At 38.9% G+C, this 15648-nt stretch overlaps 1 long non-coding RNA gene across 1 annotated transcript; it reads right to left on the bottom strand.

Moving 5' to 3' along the window:
• Nucleotides 1–684: 684 nt before the first annotated feature.
• On the bottom strand, nucleotides 685–15302 carry LOC147655431 (uncharacterized). The gene is made up of 3 exons (XR_015286241.1): nucleotides 13752–15302; nucleotides 5434–5557; nucleotides 685–3143 (listed from the first exon to the last, which is right to left on the bottom strand). It is a non-coding gene; the product is annotated as an uncharacterized LOC147655431 (long non-coding RNA).
• Between the last annotated feature and the right edge of the window lie 346 nt (nucleotides 15303–15648).

Genomic DNA, 15648 nt, shown 5'->3' with positions numbered 1-15648 from the left:
CATAAATTATTCCTGCATTGCTCTTCTTGACTGTCATCTTCCTTCATTAATCTGCTCCAGATCCAGTCTATGTGTTCCAGGACTTACTTAGATTTTGAGCCATTTAAAGATAAAAAGATCTCATGCAGTTTAAAGACAGTGAAGGTCCTTCTCACAGAAGCAATTATATATAAACAAATTTACTGACTGTTTAATAAATGTACAAACACAGTAAGGAGATAAAGCTGATGACCAATACATCTTTTCTATCTCTAACTTTTATTAATGAACCATAAAAAATGCACTACTCATTAAGTCTTAATGCTTAATCATGCTAGTGTCATTAAATAGAAAATGTATATGCTCCATCTGGATTATTACAGAGTACAAGAGAAAGGATAAATAAATTCTACATTTAATTTACTCTTTTCTTTAGCACAATAAAGTAAATTAAAATCAATGATTTATTGTCTTTGGAACATTATAATCAGAGCTGAATACATAAACAATGCACCAAATGAATGCTGTTTAATCACATTCTTTCTTATATGTGTCTCAGTCAGGGTATCATGAGTCAATAGATGTCATTTATTTTATTCCAAAGAGAAAAAGAAATGCCTTTATTCAGTTTGATTGTTTCTCCCATTTTGATTTTTTTCTGAATCTTATTTATTTAAGAAAATATATACAAATATTTTAAAATGTTTAGAAACATCTGGCATTATATACAGCTTTTAGCAATATATTACATAGGCTTAGTGCAGTGCAGGGCATCTATCTTTATAAAATAAAACACATACAGTCTGAGGGAGTTGGAAAGGCTCTTTCTCAATACCCAAGAGTGTAAAGATAGTTATCCTACTGTGAGATGCTTGGGCATGTTTGGTTTGGGGTTTTTTCAACTGAAACCAGGATTTCTTTTGACTTTTATTTTAAAATAGGTTTTGTTCTCTTTTTAATGCAATATGTTAGTCCCTTTCCCTTCACTATGTCAAGGCCTTCTTCTCCTATGTCTAATGCTCTCATTCAATGACCTGTACTCTTGCACAGTTTTACCTGGCTGTAACAAGCTGCTGGTAAAGCAAAGCTGGGGTGTGTGTGGGAATTACTGATGTGAAAAGCTGATTCCACATGTGGGTTTTAGGAAATGTGATATATTGATCTTTGGATGTACACTTTATACATTAATTCAAACAAAAATGATATGTGCATTACAAAAGTGAACAGAAGAGGCATGGTTTATTGGCCTGAAGTAGACTGATTTGGAAATGGAGAAATAAATTTCACGTAGGTAAACTTGGTTGTATGGATTTTAACTTGTTGATTTAGGAGGAGTACTTTTAATCAAGCAGACATTTATGCAGATCAGAGGTTTGAGGTTTTCTGCTCAGCCAACTAGTACTGAAATTTGATAGTAGGGGAATGGAGGGATGTGTGCCCTGTCAGACAATAACTTGAAAGAACTAGAAGCTAAATGTCTTTCAGTGCAAAGTAATCCTAGGGAAGATAATTCAGAAAGATAACGGAGAAGTGGGAATACAGACACTACGAAAAAAGCTAAGTAGAATTTACATTAGATGGCGTGTTTGGGCTTGTATGTAATGAACTCCTTTAACTATTATTATTATTATTATTATTATTATTATTATTATTATTATTTTAGTTGCTTGATGCCTTTTCATCAGTATGAAGTACTTGCTCTGATGTGATTTCTGAGGCTGAGCTGGGCCTGCAGCTGACATTGGTGAAGCATGAGGAGCTATCTGACTATTTTCAGTTGGAATACATTTGGTGAATGAATACATTGTGAAATAGGTCATATGTAGAGAAAGGAAGGGTAGGAAAGGGGATGGAATCAGCCCTTAGACTAATAGCAGGTGCTTTAGCTAAGTTTTGACTAACTGTCGTGTCTTTGAGTTATTCTTATTCTGCAGACATTCAATATCCAATATTGCATCTTCTGTTTCAGAATAATGAAACATTTTGCACCATGAAGTTATTATGCACATGGTTATACTCCACAGTCCTGTCGTGTAATGTGCTTCATCTCTGCACTTCCTGGAAACTAGTGGAAAGTCAGATTTCCAGCCTCACAATAAGAAGCTCAGCTGGGGTCCCCTTGTGCTACTGCAATCATTAAAATTCAGTGCAAGTGAGAGCGGTCAAAAACATTCCTTTTTGCTCTGCAGTCAAATCTGAATTTAGCTTTCTCAGGCTAGTGGCATGAAGACAGTAGACAAATGGTGGAGTTGCTCCTCCTTTCCTCTTAACTGTTTGTCACACAGCTGACAATACATTTCCCATTTCCGAGTGTGCTGCCTCCTAGTCCTGTGCATATAAAGTTGGGTTCCTGGGATTTCAAACATCCGTAATTATGCACTTAAAATGTATTGTTTCCAGATGGTAATGCAACCAGTTATTTCAAACAATGAAAAATCCAGTGATTTAATTGTTTGTAACAGATGAGTAGAAAAGCTGAAGGAACAGAAACGTGCAAAAAGAATGCTATATGAGGCCATGGGCAGATTTTAAATACAGAGAATTTTGCTAGAAATGTGGGTCCATAGCCTTAAAAAAATCCTCTCATGCAATAGAGACTTGAAGTAATCAAGAGGTAGAACTTTGTAATAATTTCAAACACTTCTCACCTATACAAATATGATTAAAAGCTGCACTAACAAAAGAAACTGCACATTTTTCTTCTTGAGTTCAAAATTTCATTCTAAGGCTGGAATGCGGAACGAGCAGAAATTTTTCAGTTTCATTGCTTCCCACAGCATGTTGATTGCAGAAAGAACACCTTGAACTTCGTATTTCATGAACCCAGAATCATCATCAGTATGAGCAAACACATAGGGAACACATCTCTTCATCAACTCTTGTCAGTATATTCTTTTAGCCAAATGTGACAATCCAGCAATATGATTTTATGATTTTAAAAGTGTAAGGAATGCTGCTCAGACCCATGGATTGGTAACACATGCATCCCTGGGGTCTACAGGTGTTTAGCTGCCTCAGAAAAATTGTCCTCTTAATATCATACAATGGTAATTAAGATAAGGTCGTCGTGCATTATGAATTCTCACTTTTCCCTTGTGCTGGTCACTTGCAGAAGCAGTGGGAACATTTCCCAGCCTCAGGCCTCCTCCTTGTTTTTCACTTTCCTGGAAACAGGATAAAAGCAGGCTACAGGTCAGTGCACCCTCCCAGGAGTCCTTTGGTGAATCCTCTAGCAGTTCTGTGCCACCACAACAGAATTTCTCTCAACATGGTGGGTTTCCTGCCAGGACACTGGCTCAGGTGAGTACACATCTCATCCTACCACTAATCACACTGGGAACCATCAAGCATACTCTTGACTGAAAAAGCATTAGTTGCATAATGGAGGTGAATTTTTGATCATGTGAAAGATACTTTATGTTCATGGAAAGAGATGAGGTAATTACATGCTTTAAGCACCTCCTTAATAAGATATGTAGCTTTTTCTGCCCAGAGAGCCCTAGGAAGTGAACTTCCTATGCACTGTTACATGATCAAATAGCTATCAAGTGCTTTGTGTATTCCAAATCACAAGCAATTTCTCATTTCCATCAAATACATGTTTTAAGCTTAGCAAGTATTCCAATATACATAAACAATAAAGAGAATATTTTTCTTTTACCGAAAGGCTGTTGCTTTTCCTGGCTTTCTTTGTTAGAGGGCATATTTGTGGAACAAGGAAAGTTGTGCAGCTGAAGACCCCACACCTTGCTCAGAGCTGAAGCAGCCTGAAGGTGTAAACATTCACTCCTATGCTGTTCTTATGGCAATTTTAAATGAGATATATATAGGCTCAGGACTGTACCAACAAATAAGAGCCCCTGGGACAGATAAGAGAGTCTCAGACCAGGGATGATCTGACTACACTCTCTTTTCAGGCAAAGAAACCAGCTGCCAGGAGAGCAATGGTATAAGAGATGCTATGCCAGTTGCCTGCATTAATTGGCTACCTTGGCTTTAGAGCTGCTTTGTGTCAGCAGCGCAGTGCTAACCAGCTGCAGCACAAATCTGAATTTGGTCTCCACATCGCTTCACAAAAGCTGCATGACTGATTGCTCCACTGTTGGCTCTTAAACTATTTACTACTCGAGCCCTCATTACCAATGAACACCCTGGCCACTGTAACAGTGTGGGGTTTGATTGCCTTGTTCAAGCCTCCCACCCAACATAGCTTGCTCTGCTTCGGTTCTGTTAGCATAAGCAGAAATAACCTAACAGAGTTGGAATGAGATGCTTTAACACTGCAATTCTGGAAGCAGAATAGCACTGCTGCCAAAAAGAACAGTCCTGCCCTTTCTCTGTTCCCAAATGCTTGCTCTTGTCCCTTTGTTGCTCCCTGACTGCTGCCAGTATAAGTATTTGCTTTGCCAAGCAATGAGCTAAATGGGAGAATGGGTCCACTTCAAAGTTCACTTGAAAGAAAAAATAGTCATGATTAATTTTAATCCAGACTAATTCAAACTGTTTTGCTGCACAGCAATGAGAATGCCTTTGTCAGCCTAAAGCAGAGGGCAACTGAGAGGGCAGCAGTTTGTATTTAGAGGCAGATGAAGGGCAAGGCTGCTGTTCTTGGCTTACACTTCTCAGAAATGTGATATAAATGTGATCTTGTTCTCAAATGCCCTTAAAATGACACTATTATTCTGTTCTTATTACTCTATTTCTCTCAATCCTCACTTGAGGTCTTTTAAAAAGCATTCATTAAGGTGTCTTTATTGGTCCTTGCCATTTGAAGTTTAATTTGGAGTACAAAGTGCTTTTCTTCCTGATTTTATCCTATCAATGTTCAATAATGGAAACGTTTATTGACAGTACATAAGACACAAAATGTACTTTGCATGGTACTCTCTTTTCAGAGGAACAAACAGTGTGAGCTCCTGAATGGACAAATATGAACATAACATCTATTGCATGTTCAGAGGTATTTGTTTCCTGGTAAGTACCTACTTAACCAAAAAGCAAGGACCATTCCTTTATTTCTACCTTCCAGAGATGCACCTAGTCAAAGAGAGCACAGCATTACTGGAATCAGGAAGAATGCAGATGTGTGGACATAAAAGTTGCACGATTCTACCACTCAGATTTTAGGTACTTGTCTTCAAATCCTGTTCTAAAAGAAAGACTAATGAGCATAGTCCCTCACCCAGAGGAGCAGAACCTGTTGAATAAAAAGATGTCATCTTTTAAACAGCTGAATCACTATTACCACTTTCTCAATAATTCTTTTTCTGCAAGAAAAGAGCTGATCAAAGCTGATAACATCTCTATATGACTGCAAAACATTTAATCTTAATTTAGAGATTTCTCTCAGATTTCAATATTTAATATTTGGGCTACAGGAGTACCCTCACAGGTAGAATCCATTGGAGTTGCATGTGTTGAGTCCCTGTGTGTCTCCAGCCTGGCTCATATTACCTTTCAGTTCCTCAAGGCTACCAGAACCCTTCTCAGGCATGAAGAATGAACCATGGGTAGGTCAAATTCATATCCAGAAGTTCACTGCAGTTTCATTATGCTATTGTTAAGTTCCATGTTCCTGCTGAAAAGATGACATTTTCTATTGAATAGTGCCATTTGAAAATTTAAAACTAGCATATTGCATTTCTTCTGAAATATGTGATTCAGAGAACAAATTACAGACATATATTTTGGATTTCATTGGCTTTTGCAGAAACATTATGCAGATCTTTATTTGCTCCCAAGTTATAATACCTTTTTTGCTTTACTTAGGTAACTGCAGAAAAAAAAGAAAAAAGGAAGTATGAACTGTTTAGAATAACACCACAAAATTTTTTCTGAAGTTTAATTTTTTATGTTTACCATGAAAACATTCTTTGAGACTAATTAAGAGCCAAAGAGGCATTAGTTAGTGGAACACAGTCTCTGCCTAGAAGTGTTATATGTGTGTATCACAACATACAAACTTTTGTAAGGATAAATAACAGACTCTGATACCTGACACACAAATGCAAATATGGCCCTCAATCCAGATTACCATTTTTAAAACGTGATATGAAAATCTACTGCAAAAGGCAGTCTCAGACAGAAACACTGAAACATTCTAACCTCTATAGCAATCACTGCATCTGTATACAGCTTTGCTAACTATGCTATTAAAAATGAACTGGGATTCCAGTTAACGGTCACAGTTGTAAATTTGTTGTGGTGCATTAGAGAATCTGGCCCAATGTGTGTCACAGTTGTTTAATTCATCTAAAGCTGGCAGGGTTTCTTTTTACTTAAATATATTCACACCCATGCAAGCTGTCAAATTGGAATTACTCTTAAGGGCTTAAGCTGAGCTGCAGCGGCAATGGGGACAGGGAAAGGGGGGCTTGCACTGCTCCCTCTCCTGATGCCCAGGACTGAAGAGGTTGCTCCTTCCACTGTTGGCTGGCCATGCCTTCCCTGAATGTTGACTGAAGATCTGCTTGATTTGCTTTAGAAAATATTTATTTATATTTATAAATATTACATTTCTATTAATGTAATATTAAATTACTTAAGGATGTCCTTTTCATTTAGCAATGGATAAAAAATCAGGTATGGAAGATAATATCCTTGCAGCTTTAAATGAGTAAATGATCATCTGTCATCACAGTCCTATTCTCTCTTCTGCTAGAGCAAATTCTCTTCATTAGAGCTGGGAAAAGTATTTGCAGTAAAGCATTTATTCAGAGAATGTATCCTTTTATATTTTTGCTTTTTCCTATTGAAATTTATCCACAAACAGTCTGATTTTTATGTGGTGTCCTATTATTCAGAGTTATTCAGTGAGTTCTTTATGCAGCTGTATCAGAGTTTATGCACTGCTCCTGAGCTGCTCACTTTGGCCATTCTTCTCAAGTATGAGCCAGTCATAATTTTCTATTTGTTCAGGGGATGATTCAAGTAAATTTCTTAACTCGTCTTCATTTTCTTTTGAGCACCCTGGAGGACTGCTTAACTTAGGGCAGGATCTGTTTGCCTAGAGGCATCCATGCTGTCCGGAGTCTTCACAAGCTATCCTGGCTGACATGATGGCTCTCTGTCTCTGACATATTTCCTTCCCTTTGCTACTCATGCTGTCTTTGTGTTAGAATTTTTGACAGCTTTCTATAATTCAAAGGGACTTCCTGATATTCTATAGGGTCCTGGTATTGCGAGCATCTATGTGTCATTCAATTCCCTTCATTAATTTCTCAACTCAGTCTAAAAACTCATTGGCTTAATTTGTTTCTGCAAATAGCTTTGGGAAAGCTGTTCTAGAATCTCAATTCCTTTGTTAGCTGGAGTCCTTCTAATTCCCAGCATAGAGTCATTGTCATAATACTGCCTCCCACATTCTTCTCTGAATCCTGGCATTATGGGTTTCTTTTCTTTAAGAGCCCTTTAAAAGCAAGTGCAGAGATTGATGCAGTAGTAAAAAACTCCAACAACGTATTTAACTTTAAGCATAGGGCTGTAATTTTCACAAATGTCAAAGGAATGCAAAACTGTGAGACTACATTATGTGTGTTAAAATAATTAACTTGTACCCAGCTTCTCAAACAGTATTGGTCATCTAAGCTGAAAATTCATCAGCACCACCTTCTTGATCAGTGCATAGGTACATGATCATATTCAACAGTCACAGTGTGTGCTATCAAATTCTGGATCTGCTTCAGCTTCCATTCCCTTGATGTGTGATTGTTATCCTCACACACTTTACAGCTTTACTTTGTCATGGAGAAGCCTCAGTTTATTTTTCTTTATGCAAACTAAGTTTTCTGTGTAACCACTTGGCTCCTGGAGGTGGCTTTATACAACTAACTAATATTAGCTAACATGGTAAAGTCATCATCATAAGTGGTAACATCTATTCCCAGAATGTATGGACATTGAACAGCATGCTAATGTACTGGCAATTCAAAGTCTATAAGAGAACTAGTAGGTTACAGAAATATATCTGTAATGTGTAGAAAATCGATAGACAAAATCAAGAAGGAGAGTATTTACCTCATTGTACCTCATAGATCATTGTCATACAAACCCATCATTCTGAGCTCTCTGTGAAGAATTCTTAAAATCTCTAAAAGTAGTTTCATAGGCTGGTCTCAGACAAACTGAGTCTGAAGAAAAGGTTTGCTTTGAAGGTAGGTAGATACTTTTGTTGTAGACTTAAGGTTATTACAAGCATCATATTTCAATACAGTGTAGAGAACCAAATTTAAAAGCCTAAGTCCTGCACGTTGGAAGCAGCAGAAGTCTTGATACGAAAAAGTCTCTTCAGTTGTTTAACAGACTAGAGTGGAGAATGCCTCTCAGCTTCTCCCTTTCCTCCAGCTTCTAGGGGAGGATCAAGGCTTACTCACCCCGTAGGTAATCCACTAAATATAACAAAGGAGACCCTGTCTGTAAATTCTGTGTAAGTACATATATGACAGGAGAATACTGTCATTTTATTATTAATTCAGATATTCAGGGGCTAAATTATGAACTCAGCTATGGAAATTGAAAACTGAAAGTGTATTTATTTCAGAGCTACATATAATTATATACTTCTAGTTTGCCCTGTCTATTTTAAATTACTTTATGCAAATCTAATTTTCAAGGATTATGTATAGAGTAAAATTAGATGAGCCCTTAAAAAGCTAATATAATATAATTGTGGTATTACTGTGTTTGCATAGTGTGTACATAAGATCCAGATGTTAATTAGTAAATCAAGTTGATTTAACAGAAATTTTTTCCGATGAAAAACTGAAAGGAGAGACAATTACATCCTAGAAAGTTATTGTTTGTACTATGAGATCCCTGAAAGGAAAAAAAATTAATATAGCGGAAAAGACTTCTAGAAAAAAAACCACCAATTAAGTCATATATGTGGCAATTCATTGTTACCAGTACCTAGTCTGATGGCTTTCCACAAAAAGACATGAGTTGTTTACCCTGAGTACTGACTGTGTAATGGTAAGGCAGCTTTAGGTAGCCACATCTTCTGCTTGGGTCTATCACTGCATTTCCCTTGGCAGTAATGGAGTCAGAGAAATTTGCATCAGATGCGTATGCAGTTCCTCAACCCTTCTTTTGAGGAATACAGCTGGCTCCAGAAGTTATACCCCAGTTACTCAAACCTAGGGCTAAGCCAAGGTTCTCTTGCTTTCTTTTGGTTCTTTTGCTAGAAACAAAGGAGAAAATTCCAGCCAAATATTCTCAAGGTGAAAACACACAAAACGTTTACTGGCAAACTATAGACAGTTAAAGAACATTGGCAAAAGAGTAATACTACAATAACATCACTTAGCATAGACCTATCTGAACATAGAAAATCTAATAATCCATTTTATATATCATACTGTGAGATGACAGAAGAAGAAGAAAAAGAGAAAAACAGAAAGAGAGGAAAGATAGAAAAACAGGCATATAGCTGTTTATAACCAACTCCTTGTTTCCAGTGATGTGAAATTCCAAGATGGAGGTAGGGTTAAAGGACAATGTGCTTGCCTTGTAGTGACCCTTCTTAAACCTTTTTAGCCCATCTTGAGCCTTTCTCCCAGGATGGACTTTCAGTCTCTCATGGACTGGGTTAGACAAAACTGGGGATGCCTCCGGTGTGCCATGATTGACAGACACTGTGAGGGTGAGGGATATGGGGGACAGGACACCAACTCGCCAGAGCAAGGTCTGACTCACTCCTACTACACATTCCAAGCTTCCAAGATGTCTTGAAACAGATTACTTTTTCCAGTCTCTTTTCCATTGACAGTCAGTCAATGTACAGTTTCCCTGAACCAAAATTCCCCTACTGTATCTCCTCAGATGGATGCTGTTCAGAGGCTTGATTCAAATAACAGCCTTGTACTTTATGCAAAAAGAAAACTTCAGGCAAAATATTTCTGCTTCATAATCATAACAAAATAAAGGTTTTTAAAACTACAAATACAATAACTGTAATTCAGGTAAATTTTTTATTTAGAATTAAGTGGGCAAGTCAGCTTTGCCTTTCTTATTGAAAGCTGACATTTAATGCCTGAAAATAGATGTGAAATGAGTGTGAATTACTCAGAGAAAAATGTTGCAGACAACAGAAACTTTGGAACAATTGCATGGAACAACCTCTCAACCTACCTTACCAGCCCTATTCAGACCTTAGCAATGTGCTCACTGCTTCCCAAACCCCCACTGACTTTAGTGGGAATTCTGAATAGATCCAGAACAGGAAGTACTGTCCACATTTCCCACTGTGGCAAAACCTCTACCATGACCTGTAGTGGTTTATCACTGATCCCTATATCCAAAATCTCATTCACCAAGTCACAAAAGCTGAGCAGAGCCTGAGTGAAGCAAATATCACAAGTATTTCAGACCAACCTAGCATCTTAAATTTTTGGCTGTGAATAACACAGCTGGTATCGGTGCCATCTTTTCAAGTCCAATGCAAAACCCTCAGTAAATAAAGAAAAACAATCTATTCTGTACTCCATTTCAGACACTATAAATTCAGCTTTGGATATTGAAGGACTTTTCTATATGAACATGCATGTCAGTTTTCTCGTCAAGCTTTTCCATATTAAAATTGAGGCTTGTACCAATATTTATGCACAATGAATGGTTCAAAATTAATACGGACCTGCAAAAAGAAAGCCTTATAGTGCCATAGAACATGCTGAGTTGGAAGGATCCCATCAGGATCAAGTCCAAGTCCTGTCCCTGCATAGGACACTCCAAGAGTCACACCTGAGTGAATTGTCCAAACACTTCTCCTTACTCTGTTAGGCTTGGTGCTGTGACCACTTCTCTGGGGAGCCTGTTCACTCTCCATCTGTGAGAAAAATCTTTTCACACAGATATCAAACCTAAACCTCCCCTGACTCAACTTCATGCCACTTCCTCAAGTCCTGTCACTGAGAGTGAAGAGATCTGAACATTCATATTTATATATATAATATTTATATTTAGATCTGTATCTTTTACCAGCTTTTTGGTTCCTGCAATTAATATGGGAGATGGTTGCTAAGAACTTGTGCTTTATTCCAGTTTTGCTGTTCCTGGCTATAGGGACATGCATTATGCATTGTACCAAAAACAAACAAACAAACATTTAAAAAAGATAAGAAGAGCTAAATATAGGAAAAAAAACCCCAAAGCTGAGCTGGACTCTACCACTGACAAACCAGAATGAGTTATAGGGAGTCAGTCTGTGCACTTAAAGCACTCAAGTTTTAAAAACGCTTTTCATATTTTCAGGGCCCCAAGGGCACCACCAGTCCAGCCTGTTCCTGCTCACCCCCTAGGCTCCCAAAACCCTGCCCAGAGCCCAGGACCCCATCTCATCCCCAAAAGGGCCATCAGTTCCTGCCTCAGTGTTGTCTCAGCTGCAGGGCTGATCTATAGCTCCCCACAGCTTTGCCTCCCCAGGAACAAGCCCAGCCTGGGCTGTCTTGTGTCTCTGACACTGACCAGTCCCCATTCCTTTTCCCATGGACTTGTCTCACCACTGAGAGCCATGGTTCCCCACACTGAGCCTGATCATTTAAAACATTTCTTTAAAGTAAAAAAAAAAGTCATTCACAAAGAACATATATTTTCATTCCATAAAGTACTTGCATTTTAATGAAGAATGCAGTTTCCTAGCAGCAGGTGTTAACATCGAAATGAAAAATTAGATCATTATATTGTGTATCTGCTTTCAGAAGGATAAATTGAAAATAGGATTTACTAAAAACACTGATAATATCTTGAAACTCTCATTTGTCTTTAAAGCTATATTAAATTTCATGGGGTTTCTAGTTTGCTTGAGGTATTTCAAGACTGCTTGGGGAATACACAGTGGAATGTTTTTCTAAGCTATCATAACTGTAAGTCTGCCTGAAGTGTGACCTGTTGATAGCTTTATGGAGGTGTGTTTGGATCTCTGTATCCTCCCTCATTCTGGGAAAGCTTGAAAAGTAATTACAAAGCTTCTGATTCTCAATCTTTCTGCATTAAATGCCAAAGTTAAAGGTGAAATCTGAGGCCACAAGAATCTGTTAAATTCTGATTCTGCAGACCCTAAATGTATTTACCTAATCTCTGCACAGCATAAAAGGCTATGCTTGGTGTTAAGAATGAAGTAAATACACAAATCTTTTCAGGATTAGGATTATCTTTTGACACTGTTGCTTATTTTCATCACTAATTTCCTCTGACTAATATTCATGATCAAGAATGGAAAAGTCAAACTATGAAGAAAGTGTTTCTGCTGTCATCTATGATTACTACTGTAGTCCAATGGGCAGAATCAACAAAATGCATCTCCTTAAGGCCAGGCCCATGACAGGATAATTTGATGCAGGCTGAGAAAAACTCCAAGATTATAACCTAATAAGGAATAAACCTATAGCAAATAGAAGTGTCTATGACATACTTTTAATATCTCTTAATGCTATTTATGATGCTGTATTTCTGAATGTGAACAGCCTTGGTTTTCTGCTTTGAATGCAAACATAAGAAGCACAAATTTTGATGCCCTAGGATTAGAGCTTTAGCATAGGAAATCATACACTTATGTGAGGGTATGGCCATGTATACATGGACATGTCATAAAGCTTTTGAGGTCATGCTTTCTTTTCAAGAGCACTGAATTTGCATCCATACAGCACATCTTGTCCGACATTAAGAGTCCACAGGGTTTTTTAGAACTTACACCATTTCTTCACCTACTTGGCATGCATGGTGCTGAATTAGGGCTGTCTTCATTATACAGCTGGAAATTAATTTCTATTGTTACTTGACTATCAGCTTCTATACCAAATTCATGGGTAGAAAAATCTGTAAAATACAGTCCTTCCTATTTGCTTTGTTCATTATTTTATTCTTATATTGCATTCTCTGATATGTTCTAGAAATCCTATGCCTTCTCATAACCATTCTTCATTTTTTGCCTCCTTCTGATCCAGGTACTTTCTCCTGTACTTCTCCTATTGTTCAGTGTTTTCAGCTGCATTGAGAGTTTATTATATTATTTTAGTATCTTGTGTTCCTATGGAAGTCATGTTCTACAGCATTCTGTTGTGTAATTTTTTTCCTTTGTGAAACCTTATACTCAGGGATAATACAACTATCCTTTTTTGGAGGGGAGGATCAATTTTGACTTGCTAGAGGACATAAATAACTAAATGCTTCAGGAACATGGGAAAACAAAGAGAAAAATATTAGAGATTCATAAACCTCGAAGAAACTTGCTCTCACTTGTTGTGGTTTAACCCCAGCTGAAAACTCAGCCTCATGCAGCTACTCACTCTTCCCCCACCTTTCCCTGATGTGATAGGGGTGAGATTCAGAGGGTAAAAGGGAGAAAACTCATGGGCTGAGATAAACACAGTTTAATAGGGAAAGCAAAAAGTCATGCATACAAGCAAAACAAGACAAGGACTTTGATTATTTCCCATGGGCAGACAGGTGTTGAGACCCAGAAAAGCTGGACCTTGTCATGTGTAACAGCGACTTGGGAAGAAGACAAATGCCATCACCCCAAAAGTTCCCCTCTTCCTTTTTCCACTAGCAATCTATGCTGAGCATGATGTCATTTGGTATGGAATATCCCTGTGGTCAGTTGGGGTCAGCTGTCCCAGCTGTGTCCCCTCCCACCTCCTTGTGCATCCACTGCCCCCTTGTTGGTGGTGAAAGGTGAGAAGAAATGGGCCTTGAGGGTCTGTCAACCCTGCTCACAGGTGACTAAAACATCCCTGAATTATAAACCCTGTATCAGTGCAAATCCAGAACACACTCACCTAGTAGCTACTGTGAAGAAAATGAACACTGTTGCAACCAAAACGATCACATTCTCCACCCCTTATTCCACAGGATTTAGCTGCTTCTCAGAAGAGCACTATTCTAGGGGAGAAATACAGGAAAGTTATGGATCTCATCCCACTAATGTAAAGATAGGACCTGAATATTGTGAGTAAAAGTAAAACATCTTCAGCACTAGCTCTTGGCATTTCATTGATCTGTCTCCTTACCCATCCTGCCATTCTTATTATTAATCTCCGTATTATTGGGTTTAACTAAAAAGATTTTGTAGTCTACTAAATACTTCAGTGAAGTCCAGAGAGATGATGCTTCTTCTAAGTCTTCTCTATAGAAAACTAATTATCCATAAAATGTACCAGCTCACAAAGCCTGGCACACTACATTTTTGGCAACTATCACCTCTTCAATTTACTTTTGTACCTTCAGGTATTCATCCTTCAAAGTATATATGTTCTCAGAACATGGAACTTTAGTAAACTTTAGCCCCAGGTAGAATTTTGTCTTAAAAGCCATACATAGAAATATAAATCTCAGGTGGATTTATTAAAGTTTTGTATACTGTGCAATGTGGATTATATTTTGTGTTCCTCAAATACATACCTAGTCAAATACACATCCTGGATGAGCAGAATCTGCTTCTTACTTGTCTTCCTTTTGTTTCTTCAGTTTGGTATTTAAAATTGTCTTAATGTTTTTCTTAATGTTAAAAGGGTGGGAAAAAAAAGTAGAAAACTGCAGCTTTCCAAATCTAATCTGACACTATCCTGTTTTACAGTAGCCTTGTAATTATTTGATTATTGTCACTACTATTTAATATATAGATGAAGAGCTGTATGTAGTTGGGAGATGCAATACTGTGTATTTCACTGAGACATTAATCAGATAACTCAATAAAATGCCTTGTAGAAGATAAGGTTTTGGTTTTGTGGTTTGTTTTTATGGTTTGTTCTTTTTTTCCCCCAGGGCAAGCTTCAGTGTTTGTGGCAGAAGTCTCTATATTGTGGAACAGCAGCTGGTAACAGGCTGTAGGAAAGTGTTGTCTGGTGAGTGGAACATGCCTTAATGCCTGTAAAAAATTATCTAATTTATCTATACTTTGTTGGAAAAGGGAAAAAGGAAGCTAGCCGACACTCCATCAACATATCATCTCCACACCGTATTTTTAAGGGACGGGGGGTATATTTGGATTTATTATCCCGCCACAGAAGATTACTTGTCTATGACCAAACTACATTTATAGATGATGGGACCGCAGTATCTCCGCTGATCCTGTTTATCCCAACTGCCCCTGGAGAGCACTGTTTGTTCATCTTGTCTCCTTGTACGCTATGGACTTGGCAGTGCTGGATTAACGACTGGATTTGAGACTCTTAGATCTTTTCCAACCTGAGCGACTCTACGATTTACCATTGCCAGGAGCGGTGCCTGCCGGAGCCGAGTCCCTCTCGCCGGAGCCCATTCCCAGTTCACACCCGCGAGGGACAGCAGGAGCCGGCGGGCTCTCCCGGCACAATGGCGCTGCCAGGAAGGGAAACCCCTGCCCCCAGCACCACTGGTGCGCGGACAAGGAGGGCATGGAACAGCCCGAGCAGCAGCCTCAGTCCCCCAGACACTCCCCGCCGCGGGACGGGAGCGGGCTCACCGGGTAGCGCCGGGCACCGCTGGGAGGGCGCACTGCCAGCGGGACTCCCTGAGCATCGGGCTCCCGGCTGCTCCCCCGGAGCCCGCTCCAATGCCGGCACGGCTCGGACGGCGAACAATGGCCCCCGCCCGCCCCCGGGCTGCTCCGGGCCCGCCCCGCCGCTCGGCAGCCGCCGCTCCCCGCCTCAGTCCCTTCAACTTTCCCCGGCCGCTCGCAACAAGCGGCTCACGCCG

Source organism: Cyanistes caeruleus, chromosome 1, assembly GCF_971803275.1.
Source record: "Cyanistes caeruleus chromosome 1, bCyaCae1.hap1.1, whole genome shotgun sequence".
NCBI lineage: Eukaryota > Metazoa > Chordata > Aves > Passeriformes > Paridae > Cyanistes > Cyanistes caeruleus.
This window is presented reverse-complemented; position numbering and strand designations above follow the sequence as displayed.